The sequence below is a fragment of the Lithobates pipiens genome, unplaced genomic scaffold (genome assembly GCF_037356315.1).
Source record: "Lithobates pipiens isolate NorthernLeopardFrog02 unplaced genomic scaffold, aLitPip1_a1.2 Scaffold_27, whole genome shotgun sequence".
Classification (NCBI taxonomy): Eukaryota; Metazoa; Chordata; class Amphibia; order Anura; family Ranidae; genus Lithobates; species Lithobates pipiens.
In genome coordinates, this window is record NW_027507788.1 from 136,154,758 (window position 1) to 136,180,114 (window position 25,357).

The 25,357-nt window shown below is 46.4% G+C and overlaps 1 protein-coding gene across 1 annotated transcript in view; it reads right to left on the reverse strand.

Annotated features, from left to right (window-relative positions):
* The window catches only part of NUCB1 (nucleobindin 1), a 65,708-nt gene extending 40,765 nt beyond the window's left edge, over nt 1–24,943 (reverse strand). The window contains exon 1 of the mRNA XM_077457522.1: nt 24,787–24,943. The gene's annotated coding sequence lies outside the window, so the exon portion shown is untranslated. The remainder of the gene's footprint in view (nt 1–24,786) is intronic.
* Nucleotides 24,944–25,357: the final 414 nt, after the last annotated feature.

A 25,357-nucleotide genomic window follows, 5' to 3' on the forward strand; every position in this document is an offset into this window, starting at 1 on the left:
GACCCCGACAACCAACGGCCAGGGTTGTCGGGAAGAGGCCCTTGTCCTCATCAACATGGGGCCAAGGTGCTTTGGGGTGGGGGGGCCGCACGCCCCCCTCCCCCAAGGCACCCCCCATGTTGAGGGCACGTGGCCTGGTACGGCTTAGGAGGGGGGGGCGCCCGCTCGTCCCCACCCCCTTTCCTGGCCGGCCGGGTAGCGTGCTCGGATAAGGGTCTGGTGTGGATCTGGGGAGACCCCCATGCCGTTTTTTTCGGCGTAGGGGGTTCCCCTTGGAATCCATACCAGACCCAAGGGCCTGGTATGCTCTCGGAGGGGGAACCCACGCCAATTTTTTTTCAGAAATTTGGCGTGGAGTTCCCCCTTCAGAGCTAATAATTCTGTCAAAGTCGCCTCCGTATAGACAGAGATCCGACTTGGAGGCGACCTCCATTGAAATCAATGGGTACAAGTCGCCTACAAGTCGGATTCAAGTAGTACAGGAACTTCTTTTGAAGTCGGAGCGACTGTCAGTAGCGTGCATTAAGACGGCTCTCATTCACTTACATTGATTTTTAAACGTTGTCCGACCTGAGGCGACTAGGGGAGACCTGAAGTCGGATCGGAGAAAAAAAATAAAAAATAAAAAAAAGTCTTTCCTTTTTACAGAAAAAATAAATAATAAATAAAAACAAACCCAGCATTTTTAATTCCCACAAAAGAAAAGATCTGCATTTAATTTGGGTACAGAGCTGCGCGATGGAGAACTGTCAAACTATCCCAGTGCTAGATAATAAAAAATGGCTTGGTAATGAAGGGGCATTACAGGCTGGTACGCAAGTAGTTGAAGAGGACTGGTGAGGAAAGAAATATAAAATCTGCCACTGCTCACTTTTTTTTTAAAGGTTTGGGCTTTAGGCCCGTCTAGTGATTCACTAGACAGAGCTGAAATAAGCATGTACCCAGTGAAGATTGAAATGCCTTAACCACTTGCCTCCCGGAAGATTTACCCCCTTTGTGACCGGGCTATTTTTTTGTGACACGGAAACTGCGTTACTTTAACCACTTGCCGACCACCGCATGTGTATATATATATATATATATATATATATATATATATATATATATATATATATACACATACACATACATATACATACATATACACACACACACACACACACACACACACACACACACACACACACACGCGCGCGAGCGTCGGCAGAATAGCATGGCTGGACAAATGGGCGTACAGGTACGTCCTTTTGAATTTGCCGCCGTGTGGTCACGCGACCCTGCCGGGAGCTTCGCGAGTAGGATCACGGGTCCCGCTGACTATCGCCGCGGAGATACTCACGATCGTCTCGTCAAAATTTAAAAGATCAACAATTTTGAAAAAATTATATTTTTACGTTCTGCTCTAAAACCTATTCAATAATAAAAAAAAAAATCTAATTTCTTCATAAATTTTGGCCAATATGAATTCTGCTATATAGCTATGGTAAAATAAATCCCAATGAGTATATTGATTGGTTTACGTGAACATTATAGCGTCTACAAACTATGGGATTTATGGAATTTTTATATACTATAATGGTGGCGATCAGCAACTTATACCGGGACAATTGGATGGCGAACAATCAGACACTAACTGACACTTTGCGGGAACCAGTGACACTAATACAGTGACCAATGCTAAAAAATATCACTGTATTAATGACACTGGCTAGCAAGGGGGTTAATTATCTAGGGCGATCAAAGCATCAAATGTGTGCTTAGCCAGTGTTAGGTGCTTTTACTAAAGGGGAGAGATGGATTTATTTCCTTGTACTGTAAAGACAAAATCCATTCCTTCCCCCGTCAGAATGGAGATCTGCCTTGTTTACATTTTACCAACGATCGGCAGGTGCCGGCGGATATCCAGTACCCAGTTTTCTATTGAAAAATGCCTCCCATCAGATAATGCCTCTGACAGGTCTGCGCATGCGCAGTACGCATCGCCACTCCAGCAGATGGGTTGATCAGCTAGCGTGACGTCAACTTAGTGCATGTGCAGATCGTCAGAGGCAGTATGCGACGATATGCAAAAAGCTAAGGGAGAACGTACTTGTCAGATTCAGCCTACTGCGAAGCGTGTATTTGTGTGTGTTGCAATCTGCCCTTAGACACAGGCAAAACCCATTCAATACACTAAACCAGCCCTGCAAAACACACACACACGGAAAACACACCCTGTGAGGCAGAATCTGACAAGTACGTGCTCCCTATGCTGTTTGCATAACGTCAGATAATGCCTCCAATGATCTACGCATGCGCTGTGTTGACGTCATGCCAGCTGATCAACATATCAGCTGGAGGGACGTTTGGTACTGCACATGCGAAGACCCGTCGGAGGCATTTGTTCCCGACGGGAGGCAGTATTCCACAGGACACCAGCACCTGCAGATCGGCTTCTGTTCAACAATTACTGCAGAAGCCGTGCGCTTGTTTGCACCCCCTGCAGGCAGAAGTATTATGCGTATACGATTCTGCACAGGAGAGATGCCCTGTAGCAGTAAAATTGCTATGGAGTGGTCTAAGTGGTTAAAGTGAAACCTGGTCAGCATCTTGGACTGGATTTCTTCCAGATGCCAAGCTGCAGCCATCTTTGTTGGCGGGCACAGGGTAAGGTCGCTCCGGGGCAAGCACAGGAGTTCAGTCTTCCCGGCACACAAAACCTGTGCTGGAATGTACATGGAGCTGCGCCTATTAAAGAAGACGCACGAGCAGGTAGGTTTATTTCATTGCAGCAATAAAGCCTGCCTACACGCAGTTTTTTTAATTGGAGACATTACTTCCACCGTCGTCCTGCACGCTTGTTCCAGCTCAGTGCGATGTAGGTGGTGAATCAAGGTTTAGGATGATGGCCCCAGGGCCTGCGCACTCTGTAATGGTCACGCCCATACATCTCTCCATACAGGGCACCTTTAGGCCAAACTGAATAACCTTATACTGAACTCTTTTAGGCACACCCTGGTATATACCCGTACGTTACTTTTAAATTCTCCTAGTGGTTAACCCCTTCACTACCAGTGACATTTTTACAGTAAATCAATGCAATTTTAAAGCATCGATCACTGTATTAATGCCAATAGTCATAATGTTGCAGTCACGAAAAAAAATAAAAAATAATCCCTGATCTCTGCCATTACTAGTAAAAAAAAAAAAAAAAAAAAAAATTAATGAAAATGCCATAAAACTATCCCTTTTTTGTAGACACTATAACTTTTGCGCAAACCAATCAATAAATGATTATTGCGATTTTTTTTTAACCAAAAATATGTAGAAGAATACGCATTGGCCTAAACTGAAGAAAAATAAATAAAAAATGTATAGCAAAAAGTCAAAAATTTGTTTTTTTCAAAACTGTCGCTATTTTTTTTGTTTATAGCGCAAAAAAATAAAAACCGCAGGGTAATCAAATACCACCAAAGGAACGCTCTATTTGTGGGGAAAAAAAAAAAAGGATGCCAATTTTGTTTGGGAGCCACGTCGCATGACAGCGACCGCTCAATTGTCAGTTAAAGTGAAGCAGTGCCGAATCGCAAAATATGCTCTGGTCAGGAAGGGGGTAAATCCTTCCGGGGCTGAAGTGGTTAAATAAAGGATTCAGAAAAAGAGAGCACACCGCAGGGACTGTACAGGCAAGAAAACGAGTTCTATGTCTTTACTCAAGAATTTTTCTTCACGGATAGCCCTGTTCTGTTTACAAAGTATGATTTAACATTCAACTAACAAAAGTCTTCACTATATGTAACATTCTTCCTTTAAAGTGTTACTAAACCCAGGACCCTGCATTCACTATATGTGATCTCCCACAGTACACAGAACATGGAAATGCCATTATTTTAGTAAATATACAGCTAAAGAGAAAAGTATTTAGCAATTTATAAGTCTTGTGCTCTATCAGTTCCTAGTAAACCTTGTTTTCATTCTCCCCTAATCCTCTGTCTGAACCGTGCCGATTGGCCCTGTGCTGATCACATGCACCCTGCCAAGAAAAACAAAAAACACAAGTCTCTAGCAATACACACCAAACTGAGCATGTGCAGTCTGTCCCCTAGCTCTGTAAATATCAGGTTATTTTTTTGGAGACAGTGGGAGAAGAGAAGGATCAGAGAAGACAGGATCAAACAGCCTTTATACATAGTGCAAATGATTAACCCCTTATTTTCCATAGTGAGTATCACAAGAATGCTTTACTGCATATACAGACCGATTTTACTGTTGTTGTGGGTTTAGTAACAGTATTTAAATTAAACATTGTAAAACAGTACGGGTACAAACATTCACAGAGCTAAGTGTACATTGTCGTCAGCTCCAGGTCTCGGAGTGCCACTCTCCAATAGTGATAGAAAGGAGTACTATGCCAAGCAAGTTATTCCTCATAGAATTTGAACTAGAGCAAAAAAATATACTATAACTTAGACTTAGAATTTTTGTCCAGATTTTTAGGTTGGTGCTGAAATGCACTCCGCTATGTACCCAGGTCCTCCTTATATAGTGTATGATGATCCTCATAGAAATCACTATGACAGCTGACCTGCCATATGAGCTCAGAGGTAAACTCTGATTGGACAATGTGGGTTACTGCACCTACTTACTACCCAACTATATAGCCCTTGTGACTGGTTTCCGATTGAATAGGTTACTACACATCCCTCTTCACGGTTATTAAATACAATACCATAATCTAATAATACTAGTGTGACTAAAAGGTAAAAGCACAGATGCTTTCCCAGAGGGAAATGTAGAATAGAGGAGTAAAAATATAAAAAAAAAAAGGGTAATTCACCTTGAAACTGTAATGGTTTTAGGCCGGTTCACACCTAGTGAGCTGCAGTAGTACATGTGGTACAGCAACACACTACAATGTCACATGTACATGCGTTGTCATTCATTTTGTAACTCCAAAAAAATTAGTTTAAACACTAGGTTCGCACCTTCGCATTTTGTAGCCCGTGTTTGTGGGCACGGCAGCCTATTCATTTAAATGGGCTGCCATGCCTGCATTTCATGCAGAAAAAGGTACATGCACCTTCTTCAAAATGCAGCCCGCAGGGAAAGCACATGGTCATTTTGACCATGCTCTTTACCTGTGGTTCCTGCACCCACAAACATGCTGCGTTTTACATGCATGTGGGCGACGTTCAGAATGGCAGTCTCATGTATTTTCCACAGGGAACCTAGCACCATTTTTACTGTTTCTGCATACCAAGCTCTTCTGGGCCACGCTGGGCCACCAGAAGTGCTGACTTATTTTCCTGCCTGATCCTGCGAAGAGGTCGCGGCAGTAGCAGGATAGGAGGGAATGCATAAATCAGTGAGAACTGATGCCACAGAGTCACCAACACATCTGTCCCGCATGCAAGAGGATCCCTTGTTCTTGACACAAAGTTGTTGATCTTGTTGTTGAACCTGGACGCAAAGAGATCTAAATCCGGAACCCACCCCATCTTTGGCATATGGCCGAGAAGATGTCGGGGTGAAGAGACCATTCCCCTGGGACTAACTTCCGGCAACTTAAGTAGTCCGCCTGCCAGTTTTCTTTCCCTGGAATGAAGATTGCCGATATGCACGGCACATGCTTTTCTGCCCAGATTAGGATTTGGTTTACTGGTGCCTCCTTGGGGATTGATATAAGCCACTGCTGTGGCATTGTCGGACTGGATCCCGACAGGGCAACCTTGTAACCCGAGTGTCCAGGCCTTTAGGGCTAGATACGCCGCACGGATCTCCAGAATGTTGATGGGTAAGGTCCTCTAGGTCTTGGACCAGTTCCCTTGGACAGTCGACTGTTCCAGAACTGCTCCCCAACCTGAAAGACTGGCATCTGTTACCACTCTCCAGGTAACTGGTAAAAAGGATTTTCCTTTTTGCAGATTCTCGGGTATTAACCACCAACTGAGGCTCTGACGCACTATAGGAGATAGACGCATCGAAAATCTAACACCTGGACTTTCTTGTTCCAGGCAGACAGGATACTGTTTTGCAGCAGTTTCGAATGAAACTAAGCATAGGGAACCACTGAAGCCACCATCTTCCCCAGTAGCATCATACAAAGGCGAATAGAAAGATCTTTCTTTGCCCTGACTACCGAATCAGTTGCAAAAATACTCTCTTCTGGGCTGCATCTATGACCAGACCCAAATACTCTAGTCTTCTTACTTTAAAGTGGTTGTAAACCCTTACAAACCACTTTGACCTACAGGTAAGTCTAGATTAAGGCTTACCTGTTGGATCCAAGAAATCTCTCCTAAACCTATATGGTTTAGGAGATATTTGCCCGAAAACAGGCACCGCTGTCTACGGCGCATGCGCCGTAGACAGCGGCGCGCAGGCGCACTGAGCGCGGCATTCTCAGCGACGGAGCTGCCGCGCATGTCAGCTCCCGTGCGCATGCGCGGGAGTGACGTCATCGGGGCTTCGCCGAATGACAGCGGCGGAGCTGCGAGACCCCACCAAGAAGATGGATGCGGCGGACTACAGGGGACAGCGGCGACTTTGCTGGCTCCTGTGTCAGGTAAGTGACACATAATGGACTACTATGCGATGCATAGTAGTCCATTATGCTTTGCCTTTGCAGGGAATGAAAGAGGAAGTAAACTCATCAGGGTTTACTTCCTCTTTAAAGAACACTTCTCTAAATTGAGGACCCAACCTAGGTGTTCCAGGCAGTTGACTGTGGTGACCAAGTTTTGGTCCAAGCGGGCTACCGCCCGGTCTATCAAGAGCAGGTCGTCTAGGTACGCTATAACCATTATACCTTGGGCCCTTAATCTGGCCAGAGGAGGGGCCAAGATCTTTGTAAACACCTGAGGTGCAGTAGCTAAGGGAAAATAGGTACATGCAGGTACGCATCCTTGATGTCTATTGATGCCAGAAGTTCTCCTCCTTGTAGGATGGAGACTACCGATCAGATTGATTCCATGTGAAAGGACCGTACTTTTCGGAATCGGTTTAGATCTTTGAGCTCTAGAATAGGTCTGACATCTCCATTTGGCTTTGGTACCGTGAAAAAGTTTGAATAAAACCCCAACCCCTGCTCTTCCGTGGGAACTACCACGATAACTTTGCGACAAAAGTCGCTCCAATGCTAGAAAGAGACTTCTTTTTCTCTGGGAACATTTAATCTGAGTAAACGAGGAGATGGGAATTCTCGGAATTCTAGTTTGTAACCAAGAGTTATTGTGGAGACCACCCATCTGTCCTTAAAATCCTCCTGCCAGACCCTTGAGAACTGTAGCAGTCTTCGAACGAGCAGGGGCGCCCCTTCATAAAGAGGCTTTAGTGTTTTGTCTTGTAGACTTCATCCCCCAGGACTTCTTTTGTCCCTGGGGTTGACTCTGAAATTTAATTCTTGAGCCTGATGGAGACCGTCGCAACTGCCTGGAGGCTGATGCTCCTGGCACTGGGGAAAGAGCACGTTTAAGAGAGGGGCATTTACTCTTTTTCTTAACTGGCAAGAGGGTGCTTTTCCCACTAGAGATCTTTTGGATATAAATTGTCCAAATCCTCCCCGAACAGCCTTGCACCACGAAAGGGAAATCTAGCCAGAAGCTTCTTACATGGTGAATCGGGTGACCAATTTTTCAACCATAAGATTCTATGCATATGCGCCAACCAAAGCGTAAGGCAAGAGGCTAGAATCTCTGATTGCATCAACTGCAAAACACAAAGCCGCTGGTAGGTTGGCCAGCCCCCGGACTTGCTGTTCAGGTAAAACTCTGAGCACCTGTTTAACATGGTCTCTCAAGTATTGACAGACTCCGATTGCTGCCACTGCAGGTTGAGCCACTGAATCTGCCAAGGAGAAAATGTTTAACAGGAATTCCAATTTCTTATCAGTTGGATCCCTAAGCATCTGAGCGTTGTCAACAGGACAAGTCAGACTTTTATTTACGGAGGATATACGGCGGCGTCAATTGCTGCTATACCCCAAATCTTTGTCAATTTTTCCTCCATAGGATAAAGTGTTGAAAACTTTTTAGGAGGAAAAAATGTTTATCTGGGCGATTCCACTCAGAATAACCACTTAAGCCCCGAGCCATTTTCCAGCTAAAGGACCAAGCCCCTTTTTGCGATTCGATGCTGCGTAACCACTTTCAGACCAGACCATTTTGCTGGTCGAAGACCAGACCACTTTTTGCGATTCGGCACTGCGTCGCTTTAACTGACAATTGCGCGGTCGTGCGACGTGGCTCCCAAACAAAATTGACGTCCTTTTTTTTCCACAAATAGAGCTTTCTTTTGGTGGTATTTGAGCACCCCTGCGGTTTTTATTTTTTGCGCTATAAACAAAAATAGAGCGACAATTTTGAAAAAAAAACGCATTATTTTTTACTTTTTGTTATAATAAATATCCCCCAAAAATATATAAAAAAAACATTTTTTTCCCTCAGTTTAGGCCGATACATATTCTTCTACATATTTTTGTTGAAAAAAAAAAAAAATTGCAATAAGCGATTATTGATTGGTTTGCGCGAAAGTTATAGCTTTTACAAAATAGGGATAGTTTTATAGCATTTTTATTAATAATTTTTTTTTTTTTTTTTTTTTTACTAGTAATGGCGGTGATCAGCGATTTTTATCGTGACTGCGACATTGTGGGGGACCCATCGGACATTTTTGACACATTTTTGGGACCATTGTCATTTATACAGTAATCACTGCTATATAAATGCAGTGATTCCTGTGTAAATGACACTGGCAGTGAAAGGGTTAACCAGTGGGTGGCAGTGTAGGGGTTAAGTGTTCCTAGGGGTGTGTTACTAACTGTGGGGGGGGGGGGGGTTGGGCTTTCATTTAGTGAACACTGATCTCTGCTCCAATCACATGGAGCAGAGATGAGCGTCACTAGTTGCTAGGCAGAATGGAGAAATGCTGTTTACACGGCATTTCCTCCATTCAGCCGTCCTGTGAGACGATCGCGGGTATGCCCGCGGCGATTGAGTCCGTGGGTTTCGCGACCGGACTCACGGGGGTCCCGACCAGCACGGCGCTGGCGGCGCGCTCCCGATGGCAGGGCGGCATTGAAGATTGGACGTACATGTACGCCAATATGCCTGCCCGTGCCATTCTGTCGACGTACATCGTCGTGCGCTGGTCGGGAAGTGGTTAACTGACAATTGCGCGGTCCTGCGATGTGGCTCCGAAACAAACTTGACATCTTTTTTTGGTGGTATTTGATCACCCCTGCGGTTTTTATTTTTTGCTCTATAAAACAAAAAAAAGTGCGACAATTAAAAAAAAAATAATAATAATAATAATAATAATAATAATAATAATATAAAAAAAAAAACACATTATTTTTTACATTTTGCTATAATAAATATCCCCCAAAAATATATATAAAAAAATAAAATAAAAATTTTCCCCCTCAGTTTAGGCCGATACATATTCTTCTACATATTTTTGCTAAAATCGCAATAAGCGTTTATTGATTGGTTTGTGCAAAAGTTATAGCGTCTACAAAATAGGGGATAGTTTTATGGCATTTTTATAACAATTTTTTTTTTTTTTACTAGTAATGGCGGCGATCAGAGATTTTTATTGTGACTGCGACATTATGGCGGACACGTCGGACAATTTTGACACATTTTTGGGACCATTGGCATTAATACAGCAATAAGTGCAATTAAAAATGCACTGATTATTGTAAAAATGTCACTGGCAGTGAAGGGGTTAACCACTAGGGGGCAGTGTAGGGGTTAAGTGTGTGTGTGTGTGGTTTTTTTAACTGTAGGGGGCGTGGCTTGGCGTCTGATGTCACTGATAATCTTTCCCTATAACAGGGAACAGACAATCAGTGACAGCCTCAGTAGGAAGTACGAGGAGAGGTTTGTTTACACTTACCTCTCCTCGTTCTTCAGCTCTGTGACCCGATCATGGAACACCGGCGGCGATTGGGCCCGCGGGTCCCACGGCCACGGAGCTCAGGACCGGGTTGCGAGTGCGCCACCGGTGGCACGCTGGGGGCCAACGGCTGGGTACTTAAAGGGCAACGTACCTGTACATGCTTGTGCCCAGCCGTGCCATTCTGCCGACGCACATCAGCATGAGGCGGTCCTTAAGCGGATAAATAAGCTTTTCCAGTAAACCATGAACAGGAAAGGTATGGGTAGTCTGAGAAGGTTTTCGTGAACCCAAACAAGAGGAGGTTCTTCAACTGACTCAGATACGGGTAACTTAAATGTGGAGCGGACCAATCCAGCAAGAATTTGCACCAGCAACTTCTCATCCTGAGGAGTTGGAGGGTCCTTCTCCACTTGATTCCTCAGAAGAGGAATTCTCAGTCTCATCCCAATCCTCTGAGGGGGGACTCCTCTTTTTCCCCCCAGAGTTCCTCTGTTGGAGGGTCCTGGGTGGCAGAGAGGGAGACCTAGTGCGTTTTCTTCCACTGAGTGAAGATGTGATTAAGGCCACTAGTCTTTCCTCTAATCCAGGGGCTGAAGTGCCAGAACCAGTTGCAGCCCCTGACCCCAACGGCTCACCCTGGCCAGCCTCCTCTGGTCCTTCTGGGTGGGGGGGGGCCTTTGGGAAGGTGCTGCAGAGGGGACGGGGGTCCTCAGAGCCTGAGGGAGATCCCTTAGAGCCCCTATTTTTTGGGTATTTGTACCTCTTCTGCCCAGAGTGCCAAGCAACAAAGGCAGAGGTACTACCAGAATGCACTAGACTCCTGAGCAATGTAGTTCAGCCACTGTCGCTGCTACCAAGTCTCAATCTGGTGCCTAAGTAAATGTTGACTGGGAATGTCTGTGTCCCCCCACACTGACATGCGCCCCTCTGCTCTGTGTCCGAGTGCACTTTATAGCTTGTGTGTAGCCTGCGATGTGGGCGTCCAACTACGCCGACGTTGCGTTAACGCTCCGCCCCCTTTCCCGTGCAAGCCGAGGCTCCGATCTTCGGAACAAGCATGGAGGGGAGACTGGGGCGGAGGAGAGGAGAGCCGGTGGATAGAAAGCCGCTGTAATGGCGGCGGCAGGCGGTGCGGTCTACTACCACTTCCCTGTGCCTTAAACTAAGCCGTGGGGGGAGACTCCCTGCAAGAGGAACCCCCCCCTTCCCCCATCCTACCTGGAGCATGGCTTGGAGGAGCGTACAGCATGGACACCGAGACAGACAGGTCAGGCATGAAAAGGTATGTGCTCTTGACAGCCCCGGTGGCGACTTTAGGCATAGCATACATTTACTTAACCACTTGCCGACCGCCGCACGCCGATGTACGTCGGCAGAATGGCACGGGCAGGCATAAGCACGTACATGTACGTGATTTGCCTCCCGCGGGTCGGGGGCCCGATCGGGCCCCCGCCCGGTGCCTGCGGCGGTCGGTTTTCGTTCGGGAGCGATCCCGGACGAGGGGACGGCCATTCATTCATGGCCACCCCCTCGCGATCGCTCCCGACGAATGGAAATCCCCGGTGACATCACTTCCTCTCCTGTAATGTAAACACAGGAGAGGAAGTGATGTATTCTCTCCTCCGTGTCGGTATTTTTCGTTCCGACACGGAGGAGAGCGGATCAGTGAGTTGCACCAACACATCCCACACACAGTAGAACATGCCAGGCACACTCACACCCCCCCTTTACCCCCCGATCACCCCCCCAATTACCCCTGCCCCCCCAGTCACAGTGACACCAATGTCATTTTTTTTTTTTTTTTTTTTTTTTTGCATTGGTGTCATTTGTGACTGTAATAACTGTTAGGGCAGTTAGGGTTAGCCCCCTTTAGTTCTAATGTACCCCCCTAACCCCCCCAATAAAGGTTTAACCCCGTGATCACCCCCCGTCGCCAGTGTCACTAAGGCTGGGTTCACATTGCAGCGGTTTATGAGAACGAATGTGATTCGCACCGCACTGCAGTGCAAATCACATCCGATCTCTGTGCGATTCGAGTTCAGCCATTCGCCGCACCCGCCGCACCCGCCGCACCCGCCGCAAATTCGCACGGGACCCTTTTTTTGGCCCGCAGCAGAATCGGATCGCATGGGTGTTCACACCATGCGATCCGAGTTTGCAGATCGCACTGCGATATGCGAACTGATCTGGGGGTGTCAGTAACATTTCACTGACACTCCCAGCAGTTCGCATAGGGCAGTGTGAACTGCCGCCGGGAGGCATGCGATGCGGGAACCCGCCGCGGATTCGCGGCGTTTCCGCATCGCTCCAGTGTGAACCCAGCCTAATAAGCGATCATTTTTCTGATCGCCGTATTAGTGTCACAGGTGACGCTAGTTAGGCAGGTAGGTATTTAGGTTCGCCGCAGCTTTTTATAGCGCTAGGGACCCCCATATACTACCGCATAAAGCCCCCTGATTGCCCCCTAGTTAACCCTTTCACCAGTGATCACCATATAACTGTTACAGGTGACGCTGGTTGGTTAGTTATTTTTTTATAGTTTCAGGGCACCCGCCATTTATTACCTAATAAAGGTTTAACCCCCTGATCACCCGGCAGGTGTCATTTGTGACTAATAACTGTTAGGGCAGTTAGGGTTAGCCCCCTTTAGTTCTAAGGTACCCCCCTAACCCCCCCAATAAAGGTTTAACCCCGTGATCACCCCCCGTCGCCAGTGTCACTAAGGCTGGGTTCACATTGCAGCGGTTTATGAGAACGGATGTGATTCGCACCGCACTGCAGTGCAAATCACATCCGATCTCTGTGCGATTCGAGTTCAGCTATACAGATAGTATGGCTGAATTCGTGTCGCACCCGCCGCACCCGCCGCAAACTCGCACGGGACCCTTTTTTTGGTCCGCAGCAGAATCGGATCGCATGGGTGTTCACACCATGCGATCCAAGTTTGCAGATCGCACTGCGATATGCGAACTGATCTGGGGGTGTCATTAACATTTCACTGACACTCCCAGCAGTTCGCATAGGGCAGTGTGAACTGCCGCCGGGAGGCATGCGATGCGGGAACCCGCCGCGCATTCGTGGCGTTCCCGCATCGCTCCAGTGTGAACCCAGCCTAATAAGCGATCGTTTTTCTGATCGCTGTATTAGTGTCACAGGTGACGCTAGTTAGGCAGGTAGGTATTTAGGTTCGCCGCAGCTTTTTATAGCGCCAGGGACCCCCATATACTACCGCATAAAGCCCCCTGATTGCCCCCTAGTTAACCCTTTCACCAGTGATCACCATATAACTGTTACAGGTGACGCTGGTTGGTTAGTTATTTTTTTATAGTTTCAGGGCACCCGCCATTTATTACCTAGTCTCACTAGTGTACCCCTAAATTTAGGGGTGTCTACTTTCTAAAATGGGGTCATTTGGGGGGGGGGGTTTGTGCCATCTTGGCATTTTATGGCCTTCAAAACTGTAACGCCCTTAGAAAGCCTGAAGGCGGTGCTTGGTTTTTGGGGCCCCGTACGCGGCTAGGCTCCCAAAAAGTCCCACATATGTGGTATCCCCGTACTCAGGAGAAGCAGCAGAATTTATTTTGGGGTGTCATTTCACATATGCCCATGGCATGCGTGAGCAATATATCATTTAGTGACAACTTTGTGAAAAAAAAAAAAAGTTTGTAATTTTCCCGCAACTTGTGGCAAAATATAAAATATTCCATGGACTCAACATGCCTCTCAGCAAATAGCTTGGGGTGTCTACTTTCTAAAATGGGGTCATTTGTGGGGGTTTTGTGCCATCTTGGCATTTTATGGCCTTCAAAACTGTAATAGGTAGTGAGAAGTGAACTCAAAAAATTACGCCCTTAGAAAGCCTGAAGGCGGTGCTTGGTTTTCGGGGCCCCGTACGCGGCTAGGCTCCCAAAAAGTCCCACATATGTGGTATCCCCGTACTCAGGAGAAGCAGCAGAATTTATTTTGGGGTGTCATTTCACATATGCCCATGGCATGCATGAGCAATATATCATTTAGTGACAACTTTGTGAAAAAAAAAAAAAAAAAAAAAAAAGTTTGTAATTTTCCCGCAACTTGTGGCAAAATATAAAATATTCCATGGACTCAACATGCCTCTCAGCAAATAGCTTGGGGTGTCTACTTTCTAAAATGGGGTCATTTGTGGGGGTTTTGTGCCATCTTGGCATTTTATGGCCTTCAAAACTGTAATAGGTAGTGAGGCGTGAAATCAAAAATTTACGCCCTTAGAAAGCCTGAAGGCGGTGCTTGGTTTTCGGGGCCCTGTACGCGGCTAGGCTCCCAAAAAGTCCCACATATGTGGTATCCCCGTACTCAGGAGAAGCAGCAGAATTTATTTTGGGGTGTCATTTCACATACGCCCATAGCATGTGTGAGCAATATATCATTTAGTGACAACTTTGTGTAAAAAAAAAAAAAAAATTTTTTTTTTGTCATTATTCAATCGCTTGAGGCAAAAAAATAAAATATTCAATGGGCTCAACATGCCTCTTATCAATTTCCTTAGGGGGTCTACTTTCCAAAATGGGGTCATTTGGGGGGGTTTTGTACTGCCCTGTCATTTTAGCACCTCAAGAAATGAGATAGGCAGTCGTAAACTAAAAGCTGCGTAAATTCCAGAAAACGTACCTTAGTTTGTAGATGTGACAACTTTTGCGCAAACCAATAAATATACAATTATTGACTTTTTTTTTACCAAAGACATGTGGCTGAATACATTTTGGCCTAAATGTATGACTAAAATTGAGTTTATTGGATTTTTCTAATAACAAAAAGTAGAAAATATCATTTTTTTTCAAAATTTGCGGTCTTTTTACGTTTATATCGCAAAAAATAAAAATCGCAGAGGCAATCAAATACCATCAAAAGAAAGCTCTATTTGTGGGAAGAAAAGGACGCAAATTTTGTTTGGGTACAACATTGCATGACCGCGCAATTACCAGTTAAAGCAGCGCAGTGCCAAAGTGTAAAAAGACCTCTGGTCATTTACCAGCAAAATGGTCCGGTCTGAAAGTGGTTAAAGGAGAAACCTACTAGAATTAGAAAAATTCTTAAGGAGTCTCCCTTACCTTATCCAGCTGCAGGGTTCTGTGTAACAGACCCAATCTTCACCTCTCACGGTGGGCTCAGTTTAGAAAAAAAACCTTCAGAGACTGGGGCCCCCTTTGTATAGGGGGATCCGCAGTTCTGGTCCTGTAAAGCACCCCACCAAGAATATGGCTGATAACTAAATACTGGATCCCAGGGTCCAGCTCTCTAAAAAGAGAAGCGTTACAGGTACAACCTCGTTTCCTCGGACATGAGGCCTGGGTACCATCCAATTTGGCCTGAAAAAGACACCTTGAATGGATCTGGTTGCATGGCTTGCCCTAGTGCAGGATATTCCAGCGGAGCTCAGCACATCTTTACTTGTGACCAACACCTAAGACACTGGTGAAAAAACTGGAGGTACTCCCAATAAGAGGAGGGGTTATATAGGGGGTTGAACTTCCTGTATAGGGTATGCCAGTGTCCAATCACCTAGTGATACCTTATATAACCTATCAGTGATTACTGAGACTCTGTGTCCCCTGATGTACGAGAAAGAAAATGGGCACTGATCGGTTACACTGATAGGCAGCACTGTTAGGTGGCACTGATTGGCACCACTGGTGGGCATTGATAGATGCCACTCGTGGGCACAATTGCCTCTTCGTGACCGATGACCCTTGCAGATAAGCCGGTGATTGGCTTTTTTTCTACTCACGCTGTCAGCATCGGGAGGAAAAAAAAAAAAAGTGATTATCGAGCTTTTGTTTACATCATGTAATCAACTGTTAGCAGCCTGAGCAGGCAGATTCGTTTATTTTATTGAAAAAGGCACATTGCAGGTCTCTTCTGCAATAAAAAGCTTGCCTGAACACAGTTTCTTCATCTCACACATTAGTTCTGCTTTAAAAAAGTGTTCCGCCTGGGTGAAATTTTTTTAAGTCGGCAGCTACAAATACTGTAGCTGCTGACTTTTAGATATTAGGACACTTACCTGTCCAGGGAGCCTGAAATCTGATTGGCTCCCAGGTGCTGCCGCCACCATTCCTGGTAAGGGAATCAGGCATGCTGGTTCCCTACTGCGCATTTGTGAAGCGCACTGCGGTGGGGGAAGGAGGAGGGGGGCCAAACTTCCAGGAGATTGGGGGGGGGGGGGGGGAGGGGAGCCGTTCCCCCCCCCTTCCCCCTGAAAGGTGCCAAATGTGAGACCATGAGGGGGGAAGCATGTAAATAGAAGTTCCACTTTTGGGTGGAACTCTGCTTTAACATGTGAATGGTTTTGTAATTCTAAACAGCGAATCTTGTGACACTCGCCTTGCCAGTCAGGGTAATCACTCTGCCACTTTCTGCTTTAACATTACTGCTTATTGGGCCAGCTCAGCGAGCAGAGGTGATGCGGTATCCAATCAGCAAGCTGGATGCGGATATGACAAAGCAAGCTTCATTGCTGAACCAGCACATTCATCTTACAGACAGACCAGTGTTGGGGGACAAGTAAAACTATAAGACTGGCTGGACAAAAAAATAAAAATACTGCGATATATAAAACAGCGATATATAAAATTTTCAGCTGTATTTCCTAAAACGTATCTGACCCCCCCCCCCCCCCCCAAAAAAAATAAATAAAAAGAAGATAAAAGTCATTACAGTTTGCCACACCTTAGATGTGGTTGTATTGGTTTTCTTTTTACAAATTTCTTTTTTTGTACCTAGTGATTCTGCCAGTAAACAACTCCTGCCCCTAGGGTGACATAGCACACTTGCTGTACTGTGTCTATTGGGGGGCAGCATTGTCATACTAGGACTGGTTTATGATTACAGAACATCTCCCCCTCGCTTCATCTCCATAACATGAAAGGTGTTCTGTGAACAATAACAGACAGGAGTGCCGCATGGACTGAGTATACAGGGAGTCATCAGCTCTTGCACATAAATTCAGGCAGGATCAACCAGTGATTTTTGCACATATAGCAAAGCACTTTCAAGGGTACATTATAACAGACCAAAACACATAAGAAAGGGTCCTTGTTAGGATTTATATACACAAAACGAGAAGAATGTAACGTGTGCTGCCAGCTCCATCGTGCCAGAACTCATCGTACTTAGCTTAGCTGGAGGCACCTACAAGGCATAATACTTCCTTCCCTCTTTTCAATGAGTCAGGACTGACTCGGTCACAGATCTAACAATTAGTAAATCTCTATGTATATAAATGAGCTCTTTCCATTTCTGGACAGACTGGTTCTCAACTGAGCAACATATTAGGTTAAGTTGGTGAACTTTAAAGGGTCATTCCACTAAAAACCAAACACTCTAGGTTTGTGTAGATGCCCTCTGGAAATAAGGTGGTTACACTTGAGTTTCCAGCTCTGCCAGACTTCAGATGTCATTAAAAGCATCACACTCTCCCTGCTAGATTACATTACAGATGGTAGACAGACTCCTTATAAGATACTAATGTGTAATTCTATCTGCTAATGTCTAGTATAAAATTAAAATAATCAGACTTTATTAGAGGGTGGCTCCATGCATTCTCTATGGTCCCACTGTATGTAGGAACATGGCCACCTTCTATTGCTCACTCCCGGGATGGACTATGGGATTTGTAGTGTTCACAGAGACGTGCACATGACGGTCACTAATGTGCACTGTTCTTTCCAAACAAACGGAAGTGAGAGGGGAAAGGAGAAGTTTGGGAGCTCAAAGAAGCTATTACTATGGAGGCAGAAAAACACAGTATTGCAGATTACAGGGCAATGCGGATGTGTATGACTTATATTTGGAAATAAAGGATGCGTTAAGGTTTGGGTTGCTTATCCCTTTTAATTTTTTAAACAAAATCCAACATCACCACAAATGTAACACATCTGATTGTCGGGCAGAAGTTGTCATTGAAGGTCAGAGGTCACATAATCATCCTTTTGTGTCCTATATGATGATGTATATACAGATTGTGGCACATCACCCTTCACAGTTATTAAATACCATGCTCTTGGCTACAAGTGTGTAATTGGTGGATCCAATAATATGAGGGTGACTAAAGCTGAAAGTACAGATAATGTTTTTCTAGAGAATGTCTTTTTGAGATCTAAAAATACTGAAAGGCAAAGCAGCTAGGAAAAAAAAGGTGTTCATCTCACACCATCTAAAGCAACATGAAGTACAATGATGAGCTAGATAGATGGGGCAGGGCGGAGAACGGGTGGATAGATGGGTGGGGGAAAAGCATGCACATGGATGGGGCAGGGAGGAGCATGCATGGGTGGGAGATGCACACATAGATGGATGGGGCAGGGAGGAGCATGCATGGGGGGCGGGGGGAGCACTCACGTGGATGGGACAGGGCGGAGCATGCTATGGGGGGTGGGGGAAAGCACGCATATGGATAGGGCAGGGCGGAGCATGCATGGGGGGAGGGTGAGGGAAAGCACGCACATGGATGGGGCAGGGAGGAGCATGCATGGGTGGGAGATGCACACATAGATGGATGGGGCAGGGAGGAGCATGCATGGGTGTGAGATGCACACATAGATGGATGGGGCAGGGAGGAGCATGCATGGGGGGCGGGGGGAGCACTCACATGGATGGGACAGGGCGGAGCATGCTATGGGGGGTGGGGGAAAGCACGCACATGGATAGGGCAGGGCGGAGCATGCATGGGGGGGTGGGGGAAAGCACGCACATGGATGGGGCAGGGGCGGAGCATGCATGCGGGGTGGGGAAAAGCACGCACATGGATGGGGCAGGGAGGAGCACAACAACTCACACAGATGGGAGGTTTGCCTCCAGACTTCCAGAATGAGAAGCTCTGCTAGACATGGGTTTTAATACAGAACAAGACCTGAGCTTTATTTAAAGCGGAGTTCCACCCAAAAATGTAACTTCCACTTTTCGGAATCCTTCCCCCCCTCCCGTGTCACATTTGTCACCTTTTGAATTGAGTTGCATCTTGATATAGCGCGATCCTTTACTCCGTAGGGTCACTCCTGACGCTTACAAACATACAAATAAACAGGCCAATTCATAGACAGGATCCGATTAGCCTACCAGCATGCCTTTGGCATTGTGGGAGGAAACCGGAGTCCCCGGAGGAAAGCCACGCAGGCACAGGGAGAACATGCAAACTCCAGGCAGATGGTATCATGTTCGGGATTTGAACCAGTGACCCTATTGCTGCTAGGTGAGAGTGCTACCCACTACACCACTGTGATGCTCCTTTTGGGGGGGGGGGGGGGGCACATATATCCGTCTAATCCAGGTATTTGCTCCCACTTCCGGGCAAAGATAGCCGTAGTATCTGCAGATATCCACTCCATGTCTGACGCCTCCTCCGTCCCCCCCCCCCGCGCTGTCTTTCGGGAGACACACAGGTCCCAGAAGACAGCAGGGACCAGTGGGATCGCGCATACGCAGAAGGTAACCAGGCTGTGAGCTTCACTTCCTGATTCCCCTACCGAAGATGGCGGCACCTCCACCTGAAAGACGGATCGGCTTCCGGTGCTGACATCACGGGCGCCCTGGACAGGTACGTGTCCATATTTGAACCACTTACTGGGCACTTAAACCCCCTTCCTGCCCAGACCAATCTTCAGCTTTCAGCGCTGTCACTCTTTGAATTACCATTGCACGGTCATGCTACAGTTCACCCAAATTACATTTTTATCATTTTTTCCACACAGATAGAGCTTTCTTTTGGTGGTATTTAATTGCTGCTGGGTTTTTTATTTTTTGCTAAATAAAACAAAGGGACTGAAATAAAAAAATAAAAAAAATAAAAACAAAAAACAAAACACTGTTTCATAGTGTATTCTAAAATTTTGAAAACAGGTCATTTTTCTCCTTCACTGATGTGTGCTGACGTGCACTGATAAGGCAGCACTGATTATAAGACAGTGATGGGCGGCACTGTGGGCACTGGTAGGCGGCACAGCCGCGGCTGACAGCGTGAGGGGAAAAAAAAAAAAATACTGGATTACTGGGCTTCTGTTTAAATCACGTGCTCAGCCAATGACAGCTGATCCCATGGTTAGGGACCGGGATCGACCCCTTACTCAGATCTGTGATCAGCCGAGTCTCATAATTTGGCAGAACTACGCTTTAATAACGTCTACATTAACCACTTGCCGACCGCCGCACGACGATATACGTCGGCAGAATGGCACGGGCAGGCATATGGGCGTATATATAAGTCCCTGCCTGCCCGCGGGTGGGGGGCCCGATCGGGCCCCCCCCCGGTGCCTGCGGCGGTCGGCATTCCTTCGAGAGTGATCCGGGATGAGGGGGCGGCCATTCATTCATGGCCACCCCCTCGCGATCGCTCTCGACGAATGGAAATCCCCCGTGACATCACTTCCTCTCCTGTAATGTAAACACAGGAGAGGAAGTGATGTATTCTCTCCTCCGTGTCGGTATTTTTCGTTCCGACACGGAGGAGAGCGGATCGGTGAGTTGCACCAACACTCTACACACACAGTAGAACATGCCAGGCACACTCACACCCCCCCTTTACCCCCCGATCACCCCCCCAATTACCCCTGCCCCCCAGTCACAGTGACACCAATGTCATTTTTTTTTTTTTTTGCATTGGTGTCATTTGTGACTGTAATAACTGTTAGGGCAGTTAGAGTTAGCCCCCTTTAGTTCTAATGTACCCCCCTAACCCCCCCAATAAAGGTTTAACCCCGTGATCACCCCCCGTCGCCAGTGTCACTAAGGCTGGGTTCACATTGCAGCGGTTTATGAGAACGAATGTGATTCGCACCGCACTGCAGTGCAAATCACATCCGATCTCTGTGCGATTCGAGTTCAGCCATTCGCCGCACCCGCCGCAAATTCGCACGGGACCCTTTTTTTGGCCCGCAGCAGAATCGGATCGCATGGGTGTTCACACCATGCGATCCGAGTTTGCAGATCGCACTGCGATATGCGAACTGATCTGGGGGTGTCAGTAACATTTCACTGACACTCCCAGCAGTTCGCATAGGGCAGTGTGAACTGCCGCCGGGAGGCATGCGATGCGGGAACCCGCCGCGGATTCGCGGCGTTTCCGCATCGCTCCAGTGTGAACCCAGCCTAATAAGCGATCATTTTTCTGATCGCCGTATTAGTGTCACAGGTGACGCTAGTTAGGCAGGTAGGTATTTAGGTTCGCCGCAGCTTTTTATAGCGCCAGGGACCCCCATATACTACCGCATAAAGCCCCCTGATTGCCCCCTAGTTAACCCTTTCACCTGTGATCACCATATAACTGTTACAGGTGACGCTGGTTGGTTAGTTATTTTTTTATAGTTTCAGGGCACCCGCCATTTATTACCTAATAAAGGTTTAACCCCCTGATCACCCGGCGGGTGTCATTTGTGACTAATAACTGTTAGGGCAGTTAGGGTTAGCCCCCTTTAGTTCTAAGGTACCCCCCTAACCCCCCCAATAAAGGTTTAACCCCGTGATCACCCCCCGTCGCCAGTGTCACTAAGGCTGGGTTCACATTGCAGCGGTTTGAGAACGGATGTGATTCGCACCGCACTGCAGTGCAAATCACATCCGATCTCTGTGCGATTCGAGTTCAGCCATTCGCCGCACCCGCCACACCCGCCGCAAATTCGCACGGGACCCTTTTTTTGGCCCGCAGCAGAATCGGATCGCATGGGTGTTCACACCATGCGATCCGAGTTTGCAGATCGCACTGCGATATGCGAACTGATCTGGGGGTGTCAGTAACATTTCACTGACACTCCCAGCAGTTCGCATAGGGCAGTGTGAACTGCCGCCGGGAGGCATGCGATGCGGGAACCCGCCGCGCATTTGTGGCGTTCCCGCATCGCTCCAGTGTGAACCCAGCCTAATAAGCGATCGTTTTTCTGATCGCTGTATTAGTGTCACAGGTGACGCTAGTTAGGCAGGTAGGTATTTAGGTTCGCCGCAGCTTTTTATAGCGCCAGGGACCCCCATATACTACCGCATAAAGCCCCCTGATTGCCCCCTAGTTAACCCTTTCACCAGTGATCACCATATAACTGTTACAGGTGACGCTGGTTGGTTAGTTATTTTTTTATTGTTTCAGGGCACCCGCCATTTATTACCTAGTCTCACTAGTGTACCCCTAAATTTAGGGGTGTCTACTTTCCAAAATGGGGTCATTTGGGGGGGGTTTGTGCCATCTTGGCATTTTATGGCCTTCAAAACTGTAACGCCCTTAGAAAGCCTGAAGGCGGTGCTTGGTTTCGGGGCCCCGTACGCAGCTAGGCTCCCAAAAAGTCCCACATATGTGGTATCCCCGTACTCAGGAGAAGCAGCAGAATTTATTTTGGGGTGTCATTTCACATATGCCCATGGCATGTGTGAGCAATATATCATTTAGTGACAACTTTGTGAAAAAAAAAAAAAAAAAAAAAAGTTTGTAATTTTCCCGCAACTTGTGGCAAAATATAAAATATTCCATGAACTCAACATGCCTCTCAGCAAATAGCTTGGGGTGTCTACTTTCTAAAATGGGGTCATTTGTGGGGGTTTTGTGCCATCTTGGCATTTTATGGCCTTCAAAACTGTAATAGGTAGTGAGAAGTGAACTCAAAAATTTACGCCCTTAGAAAGCCTGAAGGCGGTGCTTGGTTTTCGGGGCCCCGTACGCGGCTAGGCTCCCAAAAAGTCCCACATATGTGGTATCCCCGTACTCAGGAGAAGCAGCAGAATTTATTTTGGGGTGTCATTTCACATACGCCCATAGCATGTGTGAGCAATATATCATTTAGTGACAACTTTGTGTAAAAAAAAAAAAAAAAAATTTTTTTTTTTGTCATTATTCAATCGCTTGAGGCAAAAAAATAAAATATTCAATGGGCTCAACATGCCTCTTATCAATTTCCTTAGGGGGTCTACTTTCCAAAATGGGGTCATTTGGGGGGGTTTTGTACTGCCCTGCCATTTTAGCACCTCAAGAAATGAGATAGGCAGTCGTAAACTAAAAGCTGCGTAAATTCCAGAAAACGTACCTTAGTTTGTAGATGTGACAACTTTTGCGCAAACCAATAAATATACAATTATTGACTTTTTTTTTACCAAAGACATGTGGCTGAATACATTTTGGCCTAAATGTATGACTAAAATTGAGTTTATTGGATTTTTCTAATAACAAAAAGTAGAAAATATCATTTTTTTTCAAAATTTGCGGTCTTTTTACGTTTATATCGCAAAAAATAAAAATCGCAGAGGCAATCAAATACCATCAAAAGAAAGCTCTATTTGTGGGAAGAAAAGGACGCAAATTTTGTTTGGGTACAACATTGCATGACCGCGCAATTACCAGTTAAAGCAGCGCAGTGCCAAAGTGTAAAAAGACCTCTGGTCATTTACCAGCAAAATGGTCCGGTCTGAAAGTGGTTAAGAGTCGACCGATTATCGGAGCGGCTTATTATTAGGGTCGATATTCAAATTTTCCAAATAATCGGTCAGAAACTTTCCGATATATTGGTCCCCCCGTGACGCTCGCTGCAGTCTCTGCCAATTTCTGTCATCGATGCGGCAGAGAGATGAAATCATCTCTCACTGCCCACCTCGCATCACCGCTGTTTTGCCCCTACACCAGGGCCCTGAAAACTGCCCTTGACTGAGTGGCGGGTGGGCAGAGAGATAGTTATATCATCTCTCACCACCTGCCTGTGGAAGTCTACGCGCCCGGACGCCACTGGGCTGGGGAGAGGCTGCCAGAAGTAGTGACAAGCTGCATCTGGGTGGCAGGTGATGGCGATGTACAGAATATCGGCACCGGATATCGGCTCAGGCGTGAATGCAGCCTTAGTAAAAACTCACCAGATTTTTACTGATCACAGATATATTGTTGTCTATGGAACAATCCACACGACTGTGTTTCAATCAGTAATCCAGTGTAAGATAAATGGGAAACAATACATCTGAGTGCAGTCATTTGGGCTTATATTACTAAACTGGTAATTTGAGAAGGATGAAGATTTGTACACGTGTCTACACAAAGTCTTTACAGAACATTTTACTTGTTGTGTCACAACATCCTGAGTCTAAACATCAGGAAACTTCGATGTCCATAAGTAACTGGTCAAGCAATGCATTCAATTTAGCAAGGCAGGTCCTCAAACTACATATTTAATGGTAGATCTAAAATAGATTGTAATCAGATTGTATAGTGTATGGTCTTCATTAAGATGTCTACAATCAGATTATACAGCGTTTAGATTGAAAGCTCCTGTGGTCTGGCTCTACTTTTTGTCTAGCTTGTTGTAGATGAGTCTTCTGCGCCCTTCTTGCATTTTCTGTACAAAACACTACATGATATGTTGGTGCTTTATAAAAAGGAGAATAATGATAGAAATCCAGCAGGTAAAGCATGAAATGGCCCTGATGCCATCCAAACCCTGGGGTGTCATTCGTCATGTCAGAGACCACTGACTATACCTGACCATGGTCATCAGATCACAATGACACCAGCAATATAGAATTCAAGCCTCAAACTAAAATTTTAAACAGATTTGTTATTAAAGTCACACTGCCTGTGATCAGCGACTACAGACTGTGTCTATACATGGGAACTCAAAGCGAGCACTACATGACAACCAATCGGCTTCTAGCTTTTATTTTTGAAGCTAAACTGAACAAGCTGAAGCTAAAGCTGATTGGTCCATAGGCACAGCCTCATGGTGCTTTTCCTACCTTCCATGCTCTATACTGATGACTACAGACAACACATCACCCTCTTCCCTGTACAATGGACAGCACATCCCCATCCCGACACCGGTGACGTTGATGTGTCAGGAGCTCAGCCCTCATCCCTGGAATATGATGAAGGTGACCACCATTCAGGTTTCTGTCCCCCCACCCCGGAGACACACTCACCTGCCCGGCTCTCGGCAGTTCTCTGTCCTCCTGGCAGGTGAAGTAGTGGCACCGCCTGGATTGAGCTCTCTAAACCTTCCACGACACCCTTCCGGCTAATGACGTCCCCATTACACGACACATGCCCACCAGAATCATGGCGGCGGCGCCGCCGCGCACACTGATGGCGTGTACACAGCGCTGGGGTGGCTATGGTAACTGGTAAACGGTGCTGATGGCAGCTATTGCTGAGAGTTAGTGGAAAGCCCAGCACTGATTTCATTGCAGATGTTTGCTTCTTCAGTGTAGAGTCCAACCTAAGAGCTACATGTATAGACGAGACATTCAATACACTGCAGTTTGTATCAGCGATTTATACAGCCAGCACACAGAGAAATAAGACAAGGGATGTCATTGGAGAATGAATTTATTTTTATGTTGTTTGTATTCACACCTGGGCGATGCAACGCATTCCATTGCTGCGGCCGACGCACAACACCATAGAATAGCGCGTTCACTGCTATAACAGAAGAGGAAGGGTTGTTCACACTAGAACGCCATGCGGGAAACCCATATTTCATGTGCATTTCCC